The sequence below is a fragment of the Saccopteryx bilineata genome, chromosome 2 (assembly GCF_036850765.1).
Source record: "Saccopteryx bilineata isolate mSacBil1 chromosome 2, mSacBil1_pri_phased_curated, whole genome shotgun sequence".
Taxonomy (NCBI): Eukaryota; Metazoa; Chordata; class Mammalia; order Chiroptera; family Emballonuridae; genus Saccopteryx; species Saccopteryx bilineata.
The window spans coordinates 110,908,873-110,931,538 of NC_089491.1; positions in this window are offsets into that span (position 1 = coordinate 110,908,873).

Genomic DNA, 22,666 nt, shown 5'->3' on the forward strand with positions numbered 1-22,666 from the left:
AAAGATGTGTATGAAACATTTTATTGGTATACAGTTTTCAGCTGAGGAATCTGAGAATTAGAGTTTCAGTGTTTTTTCTAGGTGCCCTCACCTACAAAATGGGGAAACCCCAACACCTGCAGGATAGGCTTGGGAGTGGTAACGGAAAGGCCATTTATTAAAATCTGCGAGACTACCTCACACATAGAAGTGTTCTGTGTCTGTTCTCTCAAGTAACGGTAGCATGGGTTGTGGTATATCGACCAACCTCTCAAAGTTATGTAGTAAAACTGACATTTGAGCCCCAGTCTCAAAAAAGCCCAGCTCCTAACCACTCTATTACACTGCCACTTGTTATAAACAGGAAAGACATGTTGCAGGAAGAGCTCGTCAAGAAAACAGTTGCAGAAGTTTCCCACATATGGCAGGAGAATGATGGGCCATGCTTAATTGTGGTGATGTTCTAAAAAGAAGCAGCTAATTTCTGAGGTGAATAAGGCCTAGATTATTTAGGACTTGATAGACCATAACCAAGCTTCCTAAATTGCACTTGAAAGCAAATTGTCAGCCAGAGCCCAGTGAGTAAAGAGGCTTGGTCTAATGGGCTCCCTGTGGCTCACACACTTAGCACTTTATACCACCAGTGTTTGTTCTATTTGCTTAGTTTAGAAGTCAATAAAACTGCACAGAGCTGCTAAACACACATAAAACACAAAAATATAATAGTCAAGAAAAAATAAATAAATCAGAGAAAAACAACAATGCCTTTCTTTCTGAATCCTCAAGTTCTGGCCACAGTCCATAAAGGGCCCACTGACAAAAACGTGCCCTCCACATTTTACGGGACAAAGTTTCATGCTGATAAATAAATCCCTTTAAGACAATCTTAGTTAAGCATAGTCGGGCTGAAACAGCTCTTTGATGTGGTCACTAAATACAGCTGGATAAAGAGCTACTTAGAAACCACAGATAGAAAAGTTACAGTACTTGAACTTCAGCTTAAGCCTGTCTTAGTTCTTGGGACAGATAATATGAAAGACTATGGTCTAGAGCAGGGGTCCCCAAACTACAGCCCGTGGGCCACATGCGGCCCCCTGAGGCCATTTATCTGGCCCCCGCTGCACTTCTGGAAGGAGCACCTCTTTCACTGGTGGTCAATGAAAGAAGCACATTGACCATCTCATTAGCCAAAAGCAGGCCCATAGCTCCCATTGAAATACTGGTCAGTTTGCTGATTTAAATTTACTTGTTTTTTATTTTAAATATTGTATTTGTTCCCGTTTTGTTTTTTTACTTTAAAATAAGATATGTGCAATGTGCATAGGGATTTGTTCATAGTTTTTTTTATAGTCCGGCCCTCCAACGGTCTGAGGGACAGTGAACTGGCCCCCTGTGTAAAAAGTTTGGGGACCCCTGGCCTAGAGGGAAATGCATCCAATCACATGAAACTTTACTCCTACTATCACAAATCTTAATATAAGAACACCCACCAGGCATATTGCAATTATTTTTTAAGATTTTTATTTATTGATTTCAGAGAGAGAAAAGAAGGAGGAGGGGGGGAAGAGAGAGAAGCATTGTTCAGTTTCTGTATGTGCCCTTTATGCTTTCTAGATTTAGAGCTCACAAAAATCACATACAGTAAAGGGTAAAAAGGAGTCAAATATAGGGTAATAAAGACTTGACCTGGGTGCTAAACACAAAATGCAATATACAGATGATGTCTATCATAGATTCGTACGCTTGTAACCTATAAATTTTATTAACTAATGTTACCCCAATAAATTTAATTTAAAAAATAAAGGAGCGAAAACTTAAGGTTTAAACCCAACTCTTGTGCTTTCTGCTCCCAAAGTAGAACTCCTGCAACAGGGGATAATATTAACAAAAGTATGTGTCCCAAAGCGGGGGCATTACTAACATAAATTCATGACCCAAACCCAAGTGTCTTATGTATCATCTGTGTATCACACTCACTTTGGACGATATGCAAGAGAAGTACCTCATAAAACTCAAAGAGCCAATAACTAAAGTTCCATAGAGTCTTAAGTGATTGCCAAGGTCAAGGTGTAGGAATAGAGTTTTAGTTCCATTGTGACTCAGTCTAACGCTACTGCTCCTCAGTGTTTAGAAAGGAAATATCCTACTTAAGCTGTTACTATTCTAGTTGTTTTATATGTTCTTATGATTTAAAGTGTACAGATCATGAGATTTGGGCTTAACAGAGTTGTAATGCATCTGATAATGCCTCTGGTTTAAAAGTCACTCAGCCACTTTCATTTCTTAGCATGAGAAATCCAAAACCTCCTTTATTTAAAAATATAGGAATAAAAAATAAAAAATAAGGAAAAATAAGGCCAAAGAACCAGTGGATGCCATAGTGATATATGGTCAAGGCCTTAGTGTAATTAAGTACCTCTACTTGGTGAAACAGATAGCATCTGAACTGTGGAGCAGGGGTCTCCTGAGGAACAACTAATAAAAGCTTATCATATAGCTAATAAATAAGATGAGATATATATGCATATATATCAATATATATGCATATATACCAATATATGCATACATACATACACATTACAGAAATCTTTAAACTAGAATCTCAAAGTCAAATATAAAGCCTAAAATAGGATCTATTTAAACCTACAATTAAATCAAAAGGGAGTTTAATGAGAAGTCAATATATATCATTTTAAAAAGCTCTTTAAGTTCCTTTAGTTTACAAGACAAAACGTCTTCAGTCATCTCAGGTGCCCAGCTGGAGGCAGGGCCCCGTTGCTGCCATCTTCCCTACCATTGTTCCAGCTGTCAAATTGCATGTACCCATGGGCAGGACATGACCATACCAAGAAAACTATAAAAAACAAATGTGATGAAAATTACAATATTAATAAAAACTATTTTAAATGCAATGAAAATATTATTTCAAGCTGCTCATGGATATGTGGTCATTATCAATGAAACCTGTTGCAGTAAAGATACGAGTTCCTCATACCACTTCCTGGGCACATGAGAAGAATACAATGTCTCGTCTTTTTGCATCTGCCTGGGGCTATGTGATGGAATTCCAGTCAACAGAACATGGACTGAAGGCAATTGCATCCCCACTAGACTTGGCCCCAAAAACTACCCGCTTGATCCTACATCCTTTCTCTCTTTCCTCATGGGCCAGCTGAATTTGGAAAAGCAATTTAGAATTCCAAGGAGGCTCTAGCAGGGGTCTCAAACTCAACTCAGCATGTGGGGCGCAGAGCAAGATCACAGCCGTTTGGCGGGCCGCACTAGGTCTACAAAAGGCAACTGTTATGCAACACTTTTCTTGAACTTCGTGGATTAGTCTGCGGGCCGCACAAAATTGTTCGGCGGGCGGGCCGCATGCCGCCTGCGGGCTGCGAGTTTGAGACTCCTGCTCTAGGGCATAGACAGAATCACAAGAGGGAAGAATTCAGGACCCCTGAGTCACCACCACTTGAAGGAGAACAGCCCATGTGAGCCTTTTGACTTGCAATCACCACTAATTATCTGTACTAATCTAGTTAGTTCCATTAATATGTTCCAACTGAATTGAAGAGTCCCAAACTCGACTAAAATATAGGAAGAGTTATATTCTTAACACTGAAAGCTAATATTCACTGAGCACTAAGTATGTGCCAGACCCTTCCTCAGTGCTTCCTGTACATTACGTCATGCACTTCTCACCAGAGTTCTTTGAGCCTTGTTATCCTCATGAGGAAGATCAAGCTAGGAGATATTCAGTAACCTTTCAAGGTTACACAGCTGGAGGAGGCAGAGCTTGGTTGAAGCTAACAGATCTCTCTCCAGAGCTGTAGAACAAAACTTCATGGAGCACACAGCACACCCAGGCACAGTGCTAAGTGATTGGGACACAGAGAGTAAGGGGAGGACCTGACAGCCAGCTGGGGAAATGACTGAAAGTAGACATTTTCAGTGTTTTTACTTCCCCAATAAATACCCTCACGGTGGGCTACCTTAATATAAGAAAAAACAAAAAGTGAAATTTTAAAAATTTTCCATAAATTGAGAATGGCAGGTTCATGTGATCACTGTCACTATTCTTCACTTGACAGAACAGATCCATCTCACAGACATCTCCAGAGGCCTTTCCTGCCCTGACCCCCTTAGGGAAGCAGCTGAGGAATCGGACCACCGGACCCCATCTCCTCTGTGCAGGCCCTCTGAAGCACTTCTCTATCAAGCCTTCTCAGCAGCCTGGATTTGGGTTACAAACTAAGCCACCTCTTAACTAACTGTTGCCTGCCCATTTGGTTGACTGCTGCTGATTTCAGGGGCTCTCCACTCTTGAGCCTCAAGGTGTGTTTTCAAGATAACTTCTCATCTTGTTTGCTGTTCGCTTTGCTCACCACAGCATCCTGCATTTTACCTGATGTCTTACGACTGAAATCTCCTCTCCTGGTCAATTAAGCTTCAGCCAACTAAGGTGAGCCCTGTCTGATGCATGAAGAACTAACTGCCGAGAGGCTTGACACCGATATCCTTTCTGAACACTTGAATACACTAAAGAATGAATTCATTTAATTAATATTTACTGCATACTGGATACTTCCCAGAGACTATGCCAGGAAGGTGCAGGAATACAAAGATAAGCAAAAACAAATGTATCCTCAGCATTTGTTTAGTGATGAACAGATACTAATAAAACAACTGTAAATGATGCAAACTAGAATTGTAACAAGTATTCTGAAGCAGAACATAACACCTCAAATATACAAGATACAGTGTAACGAGATAAGGAAGGTTGGAGAGGAGAGAGGCAATGAAGGGTAAGTAGAAATTAATTGGGCTGAGATTAATGGGAAAAGCATTTTATATTAAGAGCCCCACTTGTGCAAGGGCTATGTGGCAAGAGAGAGCAGGCTGATCACAAGGGATTAAAAACTGCAAAGAGTGAAGGGGATGCTAGGACAAGATAAATCAGGCAAGGCGAGCAACAGCCAGACCACATAGGGACTCATAGGTTCTAAACAGGGGTTTTAGCACAGGTTTTAAACAGTCCTACACCTGCTTCTAGAAATACTACCATTAGATCATGTAGCTCTCGGAAAACTGCAGAAATCTGCACAAAATGAAGTTTCCCTTATTACCTTGGGCTTCCCACAGGCAAAACTGACTTGTTGTTTATGCACACCCTGTAGGCAGTTTCCCCTCAACAGAAGCCATCTATCTAAACAGGGAGATTTACCACTGACTTTAATTTAGCTGAAGTGATCAACGACACCACCTAGGCCCTGGAAGGCACATAGGTCACCTCAGCTCACTGGTCAAAGCTGTTATGCATGATAGAGGTGCCTTAGACTAATCCCCAATACATCCTCTTCTGTCTCGATTAATACCTTTTGCCAAATGGAAAGGTCAATACAGAAACTTAAGGAGAAAGCCACCAGGTTTTCTAAGATTGACCCTCATGTTTTATGGGATTTGTTCAATTAGCTAGACTTGGGATCCTAGAAGGGCCTCGTCTGTCCCCTGGATAATGAGGCTGGCCTCATCATGATGCTTGGAATCCTATAGATAGTAGTTTTAGTTAAATACTACAGGTGACAGGCCCTGGCTGGGTAGTTCAGTTGTTTAGAGCATTGTCCTGATACACCAAGGTTGTGGGTTCAATCCCTGGTCAGGGTACATATAGGAATCAACCAATGCATGCATAAATATTTGGAACAACCAATTAATGTTTTTCTCTCTTTTCTCTCTGAAAATGAAAATATAATGTATGAGACAAATTAAACAGACCTGATGATGGAGCTTCTGGTTGGCCAGATTAATTAGAATAGCCAACCACATTGTTACACACATGGGAAATCCTCCCAGAAGCCAAGATGGAGTTAAAGTGTGAGAGATTATTGGGAGACAATTTTCCACAGGTCCCTCATATTTACACATCTTTCACCAGAGGCACCAACATCTTTTCAATGATGTTTATGTAGCAAATAGCCTTGGAACACGGAAACACTATCTGTCTCTGGAGCAAAAGTCAGATTTGTTTACTATCCAGTATAATAAAAAAATAATGACTCTGTCTAAGGCAGAGGTCAGGCTGGTTTGTTGCGAGCATACTATAAAAGAAGATTCGGTTTCCCTAATCTGGGTTGGGGCATGCCTTTTCTATACTGTAAGGCAACCCTGAGTGTGTGCAGGCCTCAGGGGGCCTCTTCACACTGGCCTGTGGGAACAGGGGCTGAGGAAACCAGTGCAAAGGTTATCACCCCTACTGATACTGTTGTGAGTAACAAAGCCCTTTGTATCTGAGTCAGGAATCCCATATCTCGCCAACAAATATGAATTGTGGCAGGCGAACTTATCAGCTTGCCAAGTAGGGTAAAATCTCAGACCATTCACATTTCTTGACCTTCATAACCCTCTGGGGTAGACCTTTTTTAGACTATTTTCTACCAAGTTAAGTATGGTGTCTTCAACTACCCACTCAATGTTTTCATCAATCAAGCTGTGGATCTAAATGTGACATGTCTAGGTATGATATATGGGGAATCCATGCCCCTGGGCTTGATCTCAAATATTCTTGTCCAGATGCTCATGTCTAAATATGCTAAATTAATTTATTTATTCCAAGACAATTGTGTTATTGATGAGCACTAACCTCTTTATAAGCCAACTAGTACACGAGGTTTCCTTAACCACAGGGGTTGGTATGTGACCTAAGTTTTTGCAAACAAAATAAATCCTAAGACTCTTATACCAGGGCTGAGAAAGAGTGTTCTCTATAGTTTTGGATAGTGTGATGCAGGTTATGAGATCTAGAAGAGGCAGCCATTTTCCGATGAGAGAAAGTATTTTAAAGAAAAGACAAACCAAAAAGAAGAGCAGAGACAAGACAACCACAGATAAATGGTGTCGAAGCTGAATCAAACCGAACCCAAAGAGAATATTGCTGGACTTTTGGTTACCTGAGTTAAACAATGACCTTAATTAAACCGATCTGCAATAAATTTTCTAAAACTTTCAATGGCATGTTTATGCAGGAGACAGTAATGGAAAATTAATCTGGAGAGGCAAGTATCTAAAAAATCAAATCAGGCCCTGACTGGTTGGCTTGGCGGGAGAGCATCGGCCTGGCATGGGGAAGTCCCGAGTTCGATTCCCAGTCAGGGCACACAGGAGAGGAGACCATCTCTTCTCCCCCCTCCTCCCTTTCTCTCTCTCTTGTTCTCTCTCTCTCTTCCCCTCCCACAGACACGGCTCAGTTGGAGCAAGTTGGCCAAAGGTGCTGAGGATGGCTCCATGGCCTCCAACTCAGGCACTAAACTCAGTTGCTAAGCAACAGAGCAGTGGCTCCAGATGGGCAGAGCATCATCCTGTAGGGGGCCTGCCAGGTGAATTCTGGTTGGGGAGCATGCAGGAGTGTCTCTCTGCCTCATCACCACTCACTTAATAAAAATAAATAAAAAAGGATCAGATCATAAATGGCATCACAAGTTGATGTGTGGGCTACTCAGTTTCAACTTTATCCTGCAATCCAGATATTTTAATATGGGAGACACAGACCATAGGTGTGGTCAAAGAACACTCTAGAACTATGATTACAGCGTGTGTGTATACACACTAGAAAAGGATCTATAACATTCCTTAAGTTCTAAAAAGGATCCATGAATAAAGAAATGTTATGACAGCTATTGTGAGCATCTGGAGAGGAAAATTTGCCTCAAGGTATACTTTGGAGAGATGAGTCTGGTTCCAGGGTTGTACATAGATTGGACAAACAGTACATGATACTGAAGGAAGAGAAATCAGGTCCAAGACTACAGTGAGTACTCAGGCTAGCTAGGATACAGACAGCCCTTAAATCATGTCAGGCAGCTCAGGAAAAATGTCTCTGCTGAGTAAAACCAATAGACTGCAATGTCTTATAATCATGTATAACCATAATGGTTCTATGAATATGAATACGTTTTAAATCAAGGATTCAGTTACACAAAACAGCATTATATACAAATGCAGTTTTCTGGTAAGTCTTTGGATTAATTTCAATTATCATGAAGTCTGAGATTGGTTTTATTTTACACCTTGATAAATGCCTTTTATTTTGCAATGATGCTAAGTTTTTCTGGCTAGTAAATTGTCAAGCATAGAAATTAACCACAGGAAGACTTCACAAGTCTACGTGGAAAGAAATGAGGACATATATTCGTAGCTAAAAAACCAAACTATACTTATATGGTGGTTATGTATGACATTAAGAAGAGAATGATTATGCAAAAGTATAATATACAAATAGAGTAATAATCAACAATGCTATTAATAAGGAAACCACAAAGTCTTTCACACCTAAAAGCAGTAAAAAAAAAAAAATAGTAAGTCTGATAATACCAGGTGTTGGTAAGGCGATTCACCAATTTTTGCACTGCAGTGGAAGAAAAGTTTGGTAAAACAACTTTGGAGAGCAATGTGTTAACACCTGATAAAGTTAAAGAGCTACATACCTACAGTGGGCAGAATAAAGCCTTCCCCCAAAACATCTACCTCTTAATCCCTGAAGTTTATGAATATGCTACAATATATGAAAGGGATTTTCTAGATTTGAGATGGGGGAGATTCTCCAGGCTGGCTCAAAGCAACCTCAAAGGTTCTTATGAGGAGGAAGTGGAGGAGGTAGGAAGATTAGAGTCAAAGTGAGCAAATAAAAAAAAGTTGAGATTTGGCAAAGCTGAGTGGTAAGTACGCAGGTATTTGTAACATTCTCTTTCCTTTACTCACAGATGATAACAAAAGTATCAGATCCAACATTCTGCCACAATCTCCCACCCCAGACTGTCAATCTTAAACCAGCCAAGGCAATCCTGAGAAAAAGAACAAAGCCAGAGGTATCACACTACCTGACTTCAAATTATAATACAGAGCCACAATAATCAAAACAGGATGGTATTTGCAGAAAATAGACACATAGACCAATAGAATAGAATCCAGAGCCCAAAAATTAAATCACATGTATACAGGAAATAATTTTTGACAAGAGGTCAAAAACACATAATTGAGAATAAAAAGCCTCTTCAACAAGTGGTGCTGGCAAAATTGGAAAGCCACATGCAAAATAATGAAACTTGACTACAGTTTGTCCCCCTGCACAAAAATTAAAGTGGATCAAAGGCTTAAATTTAAGAACTGAAATAATAAATTACATAGAAGAAAATGTAGACACTAAACTAATAGATATTGATCTTAGAGAATTTATGAATTTGACCCCAAAGACAAATAAAAAAAAGGCAAAAATAAATGAATGAAACTATAGCAAACTTAAAAGCTTCTGCACAGAAAAGAAACTGCCAACAAAACAAGAAGGTAACCAACCTAATGGGAGAAGATACTTGCAAAGGACAGATTCGACAAGGGATTAATATTCAAAGTATATGAATCAATTAAAAATGAATCGAAGACTTACATACAAGATCTGAAACAATAAGTTACATAGAAGAAAACATAGGCACTAAACTCATGGATCTTGGCCATGGGGAACAATTTATGAATTTGACCCCAAAGAAAAGTGAAGTAAAGGCAAAAATAAATGAATAGGACTATATCAAGCTAAAAGAAGCTTCTGCACAGCAAAAGAAACTGACAACAAAACAAATAGGCAGCCAACTAAATGGGAGATGATATCTTCAAACAAGATCTCTGATAAGGAGTTAATATCCAAAGGATACAAAGAACTCACCGAGCTCAGCAACAAACATGCAAACAATCCAATTAAAAAATGGGGAGAGGACCTGAACAGACACTTCTCCCAAAAGGACATACAAATGGCCAACAGATATATGAAAATACACTCATCTTCAATAGCTATTCAAGAAATGTGAATCAAAACTACAATAAGGTACCACTTCTTAGATTGGCTATTATCAACAAGACAGGTAATGACAAGTGCTGGATAAGCTGTGGAGAAAAAGAAACCCTCACTCACTGTTTGTGGACAAAATAGTACAACGATTATGGAAGACAGTATGGTAGTTTCTCAAAAAGTTAAGAATAGAACTACCATATGTATGACCCAGCAATCTCTCTACTGGGTATCTATGCAAAAAACTCGAAGACATTGGTACATAAAGACACATGCACCCCCATGTTCATCATAGCATTATTCACAGTGGCCAAGACATGGAAACTAAAGTGTCCTTTGATAGAGGATTGGATAAAGAAGTGGTACAGATATACAATGGAATATTACTGAGCTATAAAAAAGATAAGATGTTATCATTTGCAACAAAATGAATGGACCTTGAGAATATCACATTAAGTGAAGTGAGAAAAAGCTAAGAACCACATTATTTCACTCATATGTGGGATATAAAAGTAAAACTCATAGGCACAGACAATAGAAGGGTGGTCAGCAGAGGGGAGGGGTTAGTAAAGGATAAAGGGGGCCAAATATATGGTGACAAACAATGATTTGACTTTGGGTGGTGGGCACAATTCAATATACAGATCAGGTATCACAGAAATGCACCCTTGAAACCAAATAATCTTATTAACCAATGCCATCACAATACCTTTAATGAAAAAAGAATTAAAACTAAAAAGTGTTTAAATATTTGTTAATGCATTTAAATAACACCATTAAACCCACTACATGTTAAAACAAATATATATTTTTTGTGAAAAATAACTATATTCTCTAAAATAAAAGTAATTAGTGAGAAGGGTGATACTCCATTTTGGTTAATCTCTTTACTATCTGGCTTTAAAAAAGCCAGTTAGCTTCTATTGAGATCTATTATGCTGGTTGAAATTTATAAAGATAATCTGACTTCACATAGATAAGTAGTTGGAAAAAGGAGGACTTTCTGGACCCCTAAAGGATTTGGGAGACCTCCATGGGTCCTCAGACTAAACTTTAAGAACTGCTAGTAAAGGAAGTATTCCTTATTCTCAAAGAGGAAGAAGACTATAGGCAAAAGTGTGCCAATGTTACTCAAAAACAGGTTAAATATTATCTGGTAATCTGAACACTAATAAAATTATAGAACACCAGAACTATAATTTCCACCCAATACACTCATCTTAAAGCTAAAGATTTTTGAACAAAAACAAGGAAGAGTGGCCCTGGCTGGTTGCTTCAGTGGAAGAGTGTCAACTGCTATATGGTTTTTCTGGGTTTGATTCCTGGTCAGGCACACAGAAGTGACCATCTGCTTCTCCATCCCTCTCTCCCTTCTCTCTCTCACTCTCACTTTCCCTCCTGCAGCCATGGCTCAATTGGTTTGAGCAAGTTGGCCCTATGCACTGAGGATGGCTCTGTGGAGTCTCTGCCTCAGGCACTAAAAATAGCTCAGTTGCTGAGCAACAGTCTAAGAAGGGCAGAACATTGCCCAGTAGGGGATTTGCTATGTGGATCCTGGTTGGTCGGGGTTCATGCAAGAGTTTGCCTCTCTATCTCCCCTCCTCTCCCTTAAAAAAACAAACAAAAAAAACAAAACAAAACAAGGAAGTGCTGCTTTTAGCCATAGGTAATAAACTAAAGACTGAACAAATAGAAAGTGAAAAAGTAAACATTTTAAAAGAATTCAATAATTTTGATTCAAGAAACTTTAAAATACTAGAAGTAATAAATTCATAATGGCTAAGAGAATAGAGCAAAATTTCCATTCTCATAAATGTTCTGCACCCAAAAAAGTGAAGATATGCTAGATAAGTAGAAAGAAATATTTATTTCTTCATTATACCTACTATTTACTTTCTAACGTAGAGATAAATCTCCCAAGAAAAGGAAAGGCAAATTACCAAATTATTTGCAATACTATTACACACCTTTATGCTAAAATAGAATTAGTCATATTTTAGGCAATACTCATTTGCCACAGTAGATATATTTTAATCTAAAGAGGTTACTTCATCCAGAAATCAGTCAATGAGAGCATGTGACAAACAATAACAAGGGTAACCACACCATCACCATCTCCCTTGTGAATTTGTTGAGTACATATAGAACCATAAATAAACAAGAGCTACATGTTCATAGCCCATTTTCATCCTCTTAGCCTACACCTCAGGGTAACCAAGCAACATTGTCTGTGCCAGATCCTAATAACTCCTGCTAGAAATATAAGAGCCCAGGGCTGATTGATAACATAACTAATGTGGAGCTTTTATGATAAAAGTTCCAAAGGGTTAGCAGTGAGACAGAGAATTTTCATATACTGGGCACCACTTTTTCTGAGAGATATGTAACTTTGTGTCAACACACCCACAGCTCCAATGTATGAGATTCTTGGATTAAATATTCATTGTGTTACACTGCCAGAATATAAATGCAATTACTTTTCTGCAAACTAACAATTTAAAAGTTGGCCCTAGGTTTTTTTTTGTTTTTTGTTTTTCTTGTGGGAGAGACAGAGAGAGTCAGAGAGAGGGACAGCTAGGGACAGACAGACAGGAAGGGAGAGAGATGAGAAGCATCAATTCTTGGTTGCGGTTCCCTAGTTGTTCATTGATTGATCTCTCATATGTGCTTTGACCGGGGGACTACAGCAGACCGAGTGACCCCTTGCTCGAGCCAGCAACCTTGGGCTCAAGCTGATGAGCCTTGATCAAACCAGATGAGCTCGCACTCAAGCTGGCGACCTCGGGGTCTCGAACCTGGGTCCTCCACATCCCAGTCCGATGCTCCATCCACTGAGCCACTGCCTGATCAGGCACCTAGATTTATTTTTGAATAAGCTTTCTTTAGCCTTTTAGAAATCAAGTGCTAGCAGTAACTAAATTCAAGATAAAAAGAATAAGCTGAGGAAAAGCATTATTTTTAGAATCATAAATTAAACAAATTAGGAAATTAGCAAGGCTACTAGATATACACAGGAAATTTTCCCATCACAATTTTTATCTAGCATTAGAGAGGTCTAGTGTATCTTATGGGAATCCACCACGATTAACATAATCTTCCAAGTTTCAAATTCATGTATTGCTACCAATGCTGTAAATTTAAATTCTGGAACAATGCCCAGAATTTTTTGTTAACTGAAAACTTAGGATATCCCTGAAAGAAAGAGGTCTCCTCCCTCTATGGTTAATGCACATTTTGTATCTAATAGTTTTCACAACACATTCTTGGAGTCTAAGTTTCTCTGACCTGGCTCGGTGACATCAGTTCTCACAAGTGATTTATGCTATTAGCACAATGGGTGGGCAATTTTCAAAAGTACTTTCAATGAAACACAGCCAAACAGGATTCATTTTCATCTTAAACAAATGCTATTTGACACTTAGCACCATAAAGAAGGAAAGAAGGTCATAAAACTATGTGGTAAATCACAGGAATGCAGTACTGCAGCACACAGAAAGCTGTCATCCAAAATGATTGAGGTCAGACTGTCATAGAACTCAGAATTTTTCATATCTTAGAAAGGTTATATGGTAATATTCCATATATTACACAACTCTGTCTGGGGTATTAGAGTATCATGCTATAATCAAACACATTAATATCCCATAGTGAAATATATAACACATCAAGTGGAATGAAAACTATAAACAGTCTCACATCAGTTTGGGTTAGGTGTTGTAATTCAATGAGAGATGAAAGAAATTGTTAGCAGTCAACAGTTCCTTGAGTTGCGTGCAAACACTGCAAAAAAAAAGAACAAAGAAAAGTAAACATACAAATGTAATAGAGAAAATGAAGAGGTTTGATTCAAAATGATATGATATGAGAGAGAAAGAATAAAAAGAGAAAGAAGGAAAGTAGAGAGATGGGTCCACGCTTCCATGGTATAAATAGCCAGAAAGGACTTTTAAGGTTTCATGGTTTAACATAACCAATGAGCAAATAAAAAGATCAAGGTCACACAGCTGGCTAGTGAGGGAGAATGAAGAAGACTGGGCTTGTTCTCTAGTTTGTTTTATTGCCAGTCTTCTAGTAGGCAGAATGATGCCCCCAAAAATGCCCACTCAGCAATCCCCAGACCCTTTAAATATGTTTTAAAAGGTTTTTGCATATGTGGTAAGGCTGCAAACTCTAAAATAAGAATATTACTCTGGATTATCCAGGTGAGTAAAATCTAATCATATAAGCTCTTAAAAGCAAAGAACTCTCTCTGGCTGGAGTTAGAGAGATCTGAAGTTTGAGAAGGACTTGACTCATTGTTGCTGAGGGCAGAGAGGGGAAGAGGTACCTGTAAAGCAGAAAGCATATGGAAGATTGCTCATAGACCCCAGCAGCAATGACTGGCCCCTGGCTGACAGCCAGCAAGCAGACAATGGCCTCTCTCCTACAACCAGCAGGAATGGAATACAGCCAGAGCAAGGATGACCTTGGAACTGGATCTATCCGCAGAAAGGAACACAGCCTACCTAACACCATATCAGCTGAAACGCACTGTACTTGAATTTTGGACCCACAGAACTGTGAGATAATAAATGGATGTTGTTTTAAGCCACTAAATCTGTTGTAGTTTGTTATGGCAGCAATAGAAAATTAATGCAGCCATCCCTGTGAAAAGTGATGTTGTCCAACGCCAGTTGGTAGTTGCCTGTAGGGATGGAGGCATTACAAGAATGGGTTCAGGGTTGTTTAAACCTGGCTGTAGTAAAGTGCAATTTAAATATATCAAAATATTTTTATTGCATATCTACTAAATGCTGGCAGACAGTGCACTGAAATTTATATAAATGATTATTTTTATGACTCATGGTCAAAGCTTTTCTAATACCTCTGGTACTACTATCATAGGAATTATAACATCATGATTCTTTTATACAAACTGGCTTATAAAATGAAATACATAAGGAGAAAATACTCTCTCAGTGAAAAGCTGATGTTCAAAGATAAACCAAGTTATCCCAGGGGCAAACATTGTCATTTGAATTTATTTAAATTTTAGCAAAAATTCAAATATCATCCAGCAAGTGATAAGATATGAAAGTCTATTATTTGTGAAAGATGGAATGCTATTTAAATGTGATGTTGAAAATAATTTGGACTTGAATGCATAATTAAGTCATCATGTCTCAATAGGCATGAATTGCCCAAAATTTAGTTTTCATTTAACAAATCTTACAAGACACAGGGAGGCTCCTACAGATAAGTATCTATTATCTAATAGCCCTGGATCATCTTACTATAGTTTAAATCATACAAGCCAACATGGTTTAAGTATTATTGATCTCTCCTATGATTCCAGATCTTAGAACCCAAAACCAAAGTCAAATGGGAAAATCATTTTATATATTCCTTTTGGCTAACTGCTTCTCTAAAGAAGACACAGTAAGCATAAATTCAGGAAGATGAACGTTATTTTATAATTGGAGACAACATTTAAGTTTAAGGTTCAAAATGCTCAACTTTTTATAGAAATGACCATAAATATTATATTTAACCATTTTAGTACTATATAGCATAGAAATTTCCATAGATCACAGAAGTCAAGAAATTTAGTAACCAATCACATTATATATTATTAAATATGATCCGAAGGCTACATAGCCAGATTTCAATTGTTGTCTCATCAAGCCTAGTGCCATAAACTTCACAAAGGACTTCTCAGTAATATTATGACAAATGTCCCAACCCTCTGATAATTTTTAAGACTATTCCTAAGCATGTTTTACTATCATTTGGTTATAAATTCCCTTTTTGCAATCCTGCACTTTCCAAACCAAGGTGTTATCTTTTGCAATCATATTCAAAGTAGGAATTGTCTTCTCATAACTGGCTATGCCGTGTACAATAACTGTCTTAAGTTTGCCAACCAGGATGTCCTGTAAATTTCTAACTAGTTACATTTGCTTTTGATCTAATGCAATAGCTTAAATTTATTGAACTGGAAAATTAGAAAATAAAAAGAGAGCAAAAAAATAAATTAAAATTTAAACATAAAATGCTAGACCAACATAAAATTATTAATATATATTCAGAATATGAGGAAAATGTCAAAAAACATTCAACCAGCAACATATATTGACATTCAAAGAGTATTTAGTAACTACGGCTATATGTACATGTATTCAATAAGAAAGAAGAATAATTGATAAAATTGAGAAAGCAGCCTCATTCTAATATCCAAATATGGGTTTAGCCCTATATTATCTCATAGTTAATGTTTTGGTAATTACCATATATTTCTGCTGAGTTGATGCAGCAAACCAGCAAAATGGTCACCCGCCATATTCCATGCTTTTGCAAGTCATTTTCCAACATTTGTGGTTTCCTTGACTAAAGCTCCAATCTAGAATGTTTAAAATATCTGCTGAATAATGTCACATGTTTTTCCCTTAAACACTGGGTAAATGAAACTAACTAAAAATACATTTACATTCCCCTGGAAGTGAGCATTGGTCCAGAGTTGAAAGAGAGCCACAGAAAACTGGGAATACTAATAAAAGACAATGACCTCCCTAGCCCTGGAGCCAAAGCATGTGCCTCAGGACAGACATTCTCTGCTATCCAATTTTGAAAAATAAATATTTTTGGCCCTGGATGATTGGCTCAGTGGTAGAGCATCAACGGGGTGTATGGATATCCCAGGTTCGATTCCCATTCAAGGCACACAGAAACTATCTGCTTATCCACTCCTCACCCTTCCTTCTCTCTCTCTCTTCCCCTCCAGCAGCCACAGCTTGATTGGTTCAAGTGCATTGGCCTCAGATGCTGAGGATGGCTCCATGGAGTCTCCGCTGCAGGCACTAAAACTAGCTCAGTTGCAAGCATGATCTCCGATGGGTAGAGCATTGGACCCAGACGAGGGTCACAAGGTAGATCCCAGTCAGGGTGCATGTGGGAATCTATCTCTGTATCTCCCCTCCTCTCACTAAATAATAATAATAATAATAATAATAATAATAATAACAATAATAGTATTTTTGAGACTGGCCTTTTTCCAGAATTGAATTAATTAAAAGCAATCTATAAGGTCTGTTTTTTTTCTTGGCCTGCAAGCTAGTTTACAGCTCCGGCAAATATGCACTTCTCCTTAAAGCAAGTAGCCTATCCCAGATAACTGAAAACCTCCAAGTTTTAGATTAGTGAAGTCCACCTCACATTAATCATATTCTTGCCAGACAATAGGCCCAAACAGGAGTTGCTCAGCATGGCAACACAGTCATTGATCCTGATATCGACCACACCATCAAATGATAACCTGGCATTTATCTTTCATTTCTTGCTACCCAAACAAAGCAAATAGATTTAAATTGTTAACGTACAATTTCTCACATGAAAATGTCTTACAGAGAAATATAAGTAACAGCAAAGAAGTGGGAACCAGCTTTTACCACATGAAGTTCAGTGACAGGATAAAAACTACAATTATGTCAGTGAAAAGTAAAAAGCCGAAAAAGCAATTGCAAGATCATTACAAAAGTAGCCATCGCTCGCCTCTAAATTTCATCGTGTGTGGCTCACGGACTTAAGAACTCCTGTAGCTGAAGATTAAAAGTGGGGGCTGGGGCTACTGAAACACTTGATGATTTATTCAGAATTGGGGATTGGTTGGATAAATCCAAGGTTCTCATGACCTCTGGCAGCATTCACATCTCATCAGAAAGAGGAATGCCCCACTGATGCTTTGGAGAGCATGGCTCACGTCAGCACAGCCTGCCCTTGCTGTAAACCTCCCTGTGATTTACAGGCCTGGGAAGCCTGAGTGCACCCTTTCAGCTCTGCTGGCTAAAGCTGTGCCTCCCAGGTCCTTTCAGCAAAAGAAACTTGCGTTGGAAGTTCAATTCCATTTTCCCGGAAGCTGAATTCTCTTTATCTCACACAACTAGCAAAGGTATGTCTATAAAGTTTTGGTACCTTCCAAGACCCACCTCTTCATTTCAAGAAACTCCTGACAAGTTTACCACAAGGTGACATTGGAGTTTCCTGTATGCATAAGGTAGCATTTTGGAGTTTTATTTTTGTCAAAAGAACACATGGAAAAATCAAAGCGATTTTCTAGATTACCATCTCTAACCTACTTCCACTGAGTAAAGCCTCTCTCTCCTTCAAACACAAAAAAAGACTCAAAGCATGGCTCTGTAATGCATATAGGATACATTCTCATTCCTTGATCCAACATTGTTGGCCCTGTACAATCTAGTCCAGGGTTTCTCAACCTGAGCATTTGAGGCCAGAAATCCTTAGTTGTGTGGAATGGTCCTGTGGCTTTTATAATTTTTAGGAGAATCTTGGCCCCTACCAACTAGATGCCAATGGGACTACCTTAACTCTTTAGTTATGACAACCAAAAATGTCCCCAAGACACTGCCAAATGTCACCCCAGTTGAAACTCAAATCTAGCCACAAACCACATTTCTAGGAATTGTCTACCAACAGGCCCCTCATAAAGTTTCTGACCTAACTCAATTCTCAACTTAAACCATTGCTTAAATTTTTTCATTTTTATATTTTTCCAGAATGTCCTACTTGTATCTTCTTCAAGATCCATCTTATAGTCTAATTTAAAAAAAATCCTATATATGTCATTTTGAATCCCAGAATTTATTTTTTCAAGCTCTTGAATTGAACGCTGCCACTACACGTAGTTGGTAATTACGACCTCATGCAATTATTTCATATTATTCTTTAGCTTTTGTAGTATAATTTACATGTCCACATCTCCAAGAAACTTTTATTATGAAGACAAAAGAAGATTCCCAGGTTATGAGAGTTTTCAATAATAACAATTTGGCATTAAATAAATATTTTTAATTAGTTGTTTAATTTAACTCTTCAATCTCAGCACACAGCCATTGCTGGAAAAGTTAATTTAACTTTATATTCCGTATCTTTCTATAGTCATCAACCCACCACAAGTAAAAAAGTTCCATGTGGTATAAAAGACTGTCCCTTCATCCCTTCACTCAAGAAAATATAGTATTTCATTAGGTGACCTGAGATCTATTCTGAGATTTAAGTAAAGTAGAGGGAGGGAGGGAGGAAGGACAGGAAAGAGGAAAAGAAAAAGGGAAGAAGAAAAGGAGGGAGGGAGTAAAGAAGGAAAGAAGGGAGGGAAGAAGGGAGGGAGGAAGGAAGGAAGAAAGGAAAGAAGGAAGGAAGGAAGGAAGGAAGGAAGGAAGGAAGGAAGGAAGGAAGGAAGGAAGGAAGGAAGGAAGGGAGGGAGGGAGGGAGGGAGGGAGGGAGGGAGGGAGGGAGGAAGGAAGGAAGGAAGGAAGGAAGGAAGGAAGGAAGGAAGGAAGGAAGGAAGGAAGGAAGGAAGGAAAGAGGAAAGAGAAAATAATCAGGACTGGGGTGAGATAGTAAGTTTAAATTCAATCTCCCTTTTTCTATCCTATTCAGCAAACTTCCAACCATCTTCTTTTATTTTTTCATCAAAACTTTTTCAAAAATTTAATGTCTTCTTTTTTAAATTTGACATATGACATTGTATAAGTTTCAGGTATACAACATAATGATTTGATATAACCTTCTTTTTAAAATGTTGCTTCCTTTGGCAGTGACAAAGCTGTTTCTATTTAGAAAAGCTCCCAAAGCCATTGATAAGTATAGCTCCAAAGCTGGACCAGCTGTAGACTCTGCATCACTGTCATATGAATATCTTCATTATTTAATTTTTGGTCACAGCCTAGTCTTTCAGACAAAAGTTCACAACTGAGGTTGGTAATCAATTTGGGAAACACTGTACTTAATAAATATTTAATTTTATAACGTTAACCTGTGTGGGTCAAACTCTGTATGCAATTCCAAACAAAAGTAACAAAAATGTTTAGAGTAGTACCAACATTGAGTAAGTGTGTAACCTTCTACATGAAGACTATTTTAAAGCAATATTCACTTGTATACTTTATTATCGATTGTTCATTATAAAAATAGTTGCATTGTATAAAGCTAGAGCACACATGGGAAAAAGCAACTAGTTATAAGCATCACCTCTGAAATAGAAAAAAAAAAGTAATGAAATCAATCCAGTTGTGTTCTGCATTGAATTGGATGTGAATAAATGTTTTCATTTAAATACTTATAAATCTGATTGGATTATTAATGCATTTGAAAGAGTTTTTAGTAAATACTATCCTAAACGCAGATTTTTTGTGTGTGTGTGGGGGGGGGGGGTGGCTAAGAGTAACCTGAAATTCCCATTGAGTTAATTTACTCAAAATAGACAATAACCAACACGGAATGTTTTAAGTACACAAAGTGGCTTTATTTAGAAATCTTTACTATCTCTAATGTTAAAATGCATCTTTCAGAAACAAAATGCACACTCTAAATACGGTGCCCGTATTTCCTGCTTGCATTAAGCAATGAATACCCATGGGTAGCTCATTTATAAAACACACCATAGTGCACTGTAATTGTATTCCCACAGCATATTGGCTAAGATTAAGGGACCAACCTAGTTACTAATCAAGCCTGTACATAAATACACAGATATACTTTTGTGGTTTACAAGTTCTATCGAGGATAAGAGCCTTTAAAAAAAATCAATGTTTCCTAATTGATCCACTAGAAGTTTCATTTTGACAGTAAGGAGCAGAGTTAGAAATGGTATCTGGTTGATTTAATTCAGCACTTTATAACAGCGGACCATGATTCAGATATGGTTAGAAAGAAATCTATAGTGATTTAGAATTGGATTTTAGAGCCTATTTGATTTCTAAAGCAGCAAACTTGACAGCTAGTTGATAATTTGGGATTGTAGATGAGTGGTAATGTTAGGCCAATTTCCCTGGAGTTAAGAGAAAGGCCTTACAAACTCTAGTCCTCATATGGGACCTGAATAAATACATTTCAAAAATAATATAATATAAGAACCTGATCATTTAAATCTGTGTGGATCCAATGGGGGGAAAAGTTACTTTTTTTAACCTAGAAGATCAATTTTTAAAATATTCAACTAACAAACTATATAGACTCCTACAAGGTAATGTTTAATGACTTTCTATAGTGTTTAGTGCAATGTTATCATATTTGCTAAAGCCAGGAGAATGCTTTTATAATACTTCCATATAAAAAGTTAAAGAACTAGTAGTCTAAAAGTGTTTAATAAGAAAAAAAGCAAGTCACAATGTTCTTCTTGTAAAATAGTTTTAGCTATAAAGAAATTCTCAAATTCCCTTTTCATCAAAAAAACCCCCAACAAAACCTGAAAGTCTAAATTAGCTACACAATAGTATAGTCAGTGGTTAATATCAATCCATGATAGACTATCTATATTAAATATAACAGAGAAAACCTAGTAAAAATAGGTTAGCCCTGGTCAGGTAGCTCAGTTGGTTACAATGTCATCTTTATATGCCAAAGTTGTAGGTTTGATCCCCATTCAGGGGACACACAAGAATCAGACAATGAATACATAAATAAGTGAACAATAAATCAATATTTCACTCTCTTTTTCTTTCTCTAAAATCAATAAATTAAAAAATATATATACCTTAAAAAAGAAAACAAGGAATATTCTGCCTGTAATTTAATAATTATGATAAAGAATGGAGTCCAAAGTTAAGAGAAGTACACCTAATGCAGAAAGATCTAAGCAGTTGCATTTCTAGACAGCTTGTTAAATTCCCCAAATTTCTATAGATCATGAAAGTAAAAAAACTATCTCAAACTTACTTTATACAACACCCACTTATGATAAAAACACTCAATAAAATGGGTATAGAAGAAAATTACTTCAACATAATAAAGACCATATGTGACGTACCCTCAGCTAACATCATAGTCAATGACAAAAAAACTGAAAGTTTTTCCTCTAAGATCAGGAAGAGGACAAAGATGTCTACCTTCACCACAGTAATTCAACACAGCACTGAACATCCTAGCCAGAGCAATCAGTCAAGAAAAAGAAACAAAGACCATCCATATTGGGAAGGAAGAAGGAAAACTGTCACCATTTGCAGGTGACAGCATAATCCTATATGTAAAAAGCCCCAAAGACTCCACTAGAAAAAGAAAAAAACTATTACAAACAATAAATACAGAAAAGTTTCAGGATATAAAAATCTACATACAAAAATCTGTTGCATTTTATATGCCAACATCAAAGTATAAGAAAGGAAAATGAAAAAAAGCAACCCAATTTAAAACCACAATAAATAGACTGAAATACCTAAGGATAAACTTAACAAACAGGTGCAGAGCCTGTGTACTAAAAACAATAACACATTGTTGAAAGAAATTGAAAAAGCTACAAAGAAATGAAAGGTTATTCTGTTTTTATGAATTGGGAAGAATTAACATTGTTAGAATGTCCATATTACCTAAAGCAATCTATGGATTTAATGCATCCCTATCAAAATGCCAATGGCATTTTTCACAGAAATAGAACAACAACAACAACAATACCCTATTGCCAATCCTAAGGAAAAAAACAAGCCAGTGGTATTACACTCACTCCCTGACTTCAAATTAGATTACAAAGCTAAGTAATTAAAACGGCACGGTATTGGCAAAAATACAGACACACAGACCAATGGAACAGACCTCAGAGCCCAGTAATAAACCCATACATATCTGAATAACTAATTGTTTGCAAAGGAACCAGGAATAATCAATGGAGAAATGAAAGTCTCTTTACTAAATGGTGTTGGGAAAATTGGACAGCCACATTCAAAAGCGTGAAACTAGATTGCTATTTTTCACCACACACACAAATTAACTCAAAATGAATTAAAGTCTTGAAAGTAAGACCTGAAACAATAAATTACATAGAAGAAAACAAAGGCATTAAACTTATGGACCTTGGTTTCAGAGGAAATTTCA